Below are 4,370 nucleotides of genomic sequence, written 5' to 3' on the forward strand. Positions count from 1 at the left end.
CCAGAAAAAATAATAAAAGGTCTAACTCAGCCACTGTGAGCACAGGCAGGAAATCCTGGGGAGTATTTAATTGGGTGCTAAATGCTTGGCAGGTACCACAGATCATCCCTGGCTCATAGCTGCCCCCCCACCCCCTGACAACACCCCCTATTCCCACCCTCCCTCATTTCCCTCCACCGAATCCCTTAGACATGTTTAGTCTCCGTGTCTCCTACCCCGAGCCAGGCTCGAGCCCCAGTTACTGGTCACTGCAGCGAATCTGACTCTTGCAGCTGGATGGGGAGGCAGGAACGTAAAGGGGCTTCAGATTCTCAAGCTGTCAGAAGGTGGGGTGGAAGCCCGTGCACAAGTCTGGCCTCAAAATGGAGTATTGAAGAGACCAGCAGACTTTCTCGTGCTAAATTTAACCTCATTCTGATTCTTTCACACCGTATTAGACCAAAGAGTTTCTTATCTCCTTTCTAGACTGGGATTATATTACAAAAAGTGACCTTCTCTTAAGTACCACAGAAAGAGGTGGAGTGGGCATTCCGTTACACTTGGGTAAAAGGCAATAAAAAAGAAATGTCTGGGATGGAAGGAAGGAGGCCTCTCGCATGCAGAAGGTGTGAGCTGTGCAGTGCACCCTTTTCTCAAAATGAAGTCATTTTGCGTAGGTGCTCCTGTGGAGCTGGGGAAGTACCGTGCCCACTCCCCCCACCACTGTCACAGTTTCTCGAAGATTCTCACTCACTCCTTACAAGCGCACGTGGGGGGGGGTGCATGGAACCTCAGAAGTATGTGTAAGTGTAACAAATTCTAAAGAAAAGAGCTTTAAATACAGCGTGTCAGGTGGAAATAAGCCTTATCAACTCAGAAATTCTGAGGCAGAACCTACCAAACAAGCCATAGAGCATCTCAGCGATTGCTGCAGATTTTCTGTGAGTAGATTTGCTGCCTTCTGGTAAAACAAAAACACGTTTAACAGGCCCCCAAGTCCCCCCGGCTGGATTTGTTTTACATTCAAGAGCAAAGTCATTAATGATATTTCATGGTAAGTCTCAAATTCTCTATCTTCTGTAATCTCTCAAGGTTCTTGAGGATATTAAAAACACTTCCCAGGAATATTATGAGAAAAACGATCTTTTAAGTGCAGCTCACCATATAATAGGATTTTTTTTCTATGTCCGTTCCATAGCTCCTTTTAACAAAATGTCATGATTCAAGTACAGAAGTCCCTGGGAATCCCTTGGCATATTAAAGCATTTTGAATTTGTTAATTTGATTTAAGAAAAAGCCTGGGTAACCTACTTAGAAGACCTATCAAACCTCCACTTCGTATGTGGTTGGTTGTATTTCCTTAAGTGCATAAAAGACCTTGGAAATTCTTAATTTAATCAAGATTATTCACCTTGGCAAGATAACTCTGTACAGATAGCCAGCGGTGGTAGATGAGAGCAAATCTGTCTATTTGCATAAGGCAAGAAGAGCTGTGATTTTACTATGGAAGCAGAACAAGGACTGAGGACAATCCCGAAATCTAATGATTAGAAGTAGAGACAGCAAATCTCTTCACTGTAAATTTAAAATTTGTAAAGCATATCTGTAGTAGGCTCTTCTCTGTCTGTCTGTCTCTCTGCTATGGTATTTCACCGTTTGCAGAGACAAATCGTTAACAACAAAAAATGCTTCTGCCAGAACAGAGGGTTTTTTTGTTTTGTTTTAAGATTTTATTTTTATTTATTTGACAGAGAGAGAGACACAGTGAGAGAGGGAACACAAGCTGGGGGAGTGGGAGCAGCTGGATGCGGGGCTCGATCCCAGGACCCTGGGATCATGACCTAAGCCGAAAGCAGACGCTTAACAACTGAACCACCCAGGCGCCCCCAGAGGGTTTTTTTTTTTTAAGATTTTATTTATTCATTTTCTAGAGAAAGAGAATGCACATGCGCGAGCAGGGAGAAGAGCAGAGGGAGAGGGACAAGCAGACCCCATGCTGAGCACAGAACCAGACTCAGAGCTCAATACCAGGACCCTGAGATCACGACCTGCACGGAAACCAAGAGTCAAATGCTCAACCGACTGAGCCACCCAAGGCACCCAGAACATTCAGTTTTTATTAAAAATCCCCAAGAAGTCAGAGCCTTATGGGCAAATGTATGAATCACGGGGAAGAGATGAGCTAGTCATTATTTAATTTTATTTTTGTGCCAGAGGATGTTTCTTTAATGATGGAACAATGTTGCTCAACTAAGAGACCCTAGGCCCCCTTACCTTGGCCAACATCTTTGAAGACAGGACAGATTCATTTCCTCTCTTCTTCCCGCCATCCCCTTTCCTTCATGCTCTAGAATCTCTTGGAATTTCGGGTGAAGCCTTAATCTCTGCTCCTTTTCCTGAGTTTTAACAAAACTGAAATCTCCTGATCTTCACCCCACCTTTTTGTTTCTGCTTTGCTTTCATTTTATATTTTGTAAAACTTTTTTTTTTTCTGTAAGGATGTACAAAGCAACTCTAAATTATGGTTCTCTGTGTGGAAGTAGGGTGAGCAAGAGGGGCCTTTTAACTGTGTTCCCTTCAGCACTGTTAAGATTTTGTTTTATTATAAGCATACACTACTTCTACCGTATTTAAATATTATTTTCTGATTCCAAGTAGTGTACGTTCATGGTAGATAATTTGTAAAATAGTGAAAAAGGGAAAACTCGAAAACCATTCCCACCCTTGGCCATGCCTGGTGAGAGCCATCGTCCGCAGTGTGGATGCTACTCAGCCCCTCTCAGGAGGGACCCTCTGGACTTCTGTGGGGCGGGAGGAGGGGAAAAGAACAGACCTGTGGCTGGCGAAATGTTATCTCCAGGTCTAGATAATTTTTATAAGATCTCAACCACTCCACTTTTTCATCTTCACCCATACCCAACTCCAGCTTCCTGAGACTTTCTGGGGTTCTGAGGAACGGATTGGCTTGCTTCTAGTTCCCCTCTGGCCCCTGCCCCCAGGCCCTTAGCGATCATCTTTTTGGTATGTCAAGTCAGTTAAAGCTCATCTGTTTGCTTTCAAGCTTCTAAAATTGTAGGACCTGTCTTAGGTGCTCTGGTCTCCTCTCCTGTTCTTTACCTTTATGGGCTTTTGCCTTTTTGATCATTTAATGTAATTTTGTAGGGTTTCCCAAGGGAGGAGATGTAAATACATAGGTTCGACTTGCCACCTTTAACTAGGAGTGCCCATATACTGCTTACATTTTTAAGGACTACGTAATATCTTGCATATAATTGTGCCAGAATTTGTTTAACCTTATCCTACAAGTCCCGTTTTGCCTATATTATTTATTCCCTTAAGATAAAACACAAAACATGGACCTGTTGGCCCTAAGAATTCCTCATGTTGGAAGGGGATCCATTTTCTATTTGGCCAAAGCTCTATGGAAGCTCTCTCTTCCCCGTCCCCGAGAGCCCGCCGCTTCCCTTGGTGCTCCACTTCCTCTTGCATTGTTCCTCCTTGAAGGGTGCTCCTCAATTCTGTTTGACTTTACTTCTGTTTGGTTGTCATTCCCTACACACAGCTCCTCTGGGCCTCAGGGAACCGGCTTCCTGCTCTGAGCACACCCAACCAGGATCAGAATGTCTTCCTGGAACACTCCACAGGGCTCTCTTCCAGTAATGTTTTGCATTTTGCATTTAGCCTGAATTTCCATGTTGGCTCTTCTGTATGGGACGCTTCATCAGAATGCTGGTCCCTTTGCTTTTCCGCCCTGTTTTATCTCTGCAGCTTATGTTGTGACATTCTCTCTGCTCCTCTACTAGTTGGTATGATGAATATTTGGGCCTTAGTCTTATTAGTCTGTATTTCAGAATCTCTTAGGCAATTGCATGACTAAATCTGCCTATGATTTTGTTGGTCTACTCTCAGTAGCAAAGAGAGCTTGCTTAAAAACAAGACAAGTGCTGTGTATAGATAGAATCTCTCTTGCTAAAACTTTACAGGGTAATAGGCTCAAGCTGCTCGATTTTTTACTGTCTATTGACTTGAGCATGTTTGGGGGCGGGGGAGGGAGGTCCATGGGTGGTACACAGTCCCTGTTGGGCTCACCCTCTCCTAGTTCCAGACACATGTGGAACCCCCAAGGACATTTTAGCCATTTAAAACCCAGCAGCAAACAAGCCTGAGGGTCTTCCTCAGGGATGGGATGTGGCGGGGGGGGGGGGGTTGGGATGGGGGGGTGGGGGCTGTGCCCTTAATTCCATGTATCCTTCCAGTAAAGAAAGTGCCACTAATACTACACCCATTAATACTTAAAATCACAGAAATACAGCAGCAATTTTAGATTTTAATGACAACCTCACAAGAGCCAAAATGATGGAGGTTAGACACCATGAAATGTGCTCTATGCC

The sequence above is a fragment of the Mirounga angustirostris genome, unplaced genomic scaffold (assembly GCF_029215605.1).
Source record: "Mirounga angustirostris isolate CCGP_5_RB_7025 unplaced genomic scaffold, mMirAng1.0.hap1 SCAF_7, whole genome shotgun sequence".
In the NCBI taxonomy this organism is placed as follows: Eukaryota; Metazoa; Chordata; class Mammalia; order Carnivora; family Phocidae; genus Mirounga; species Mirounga angustirostris.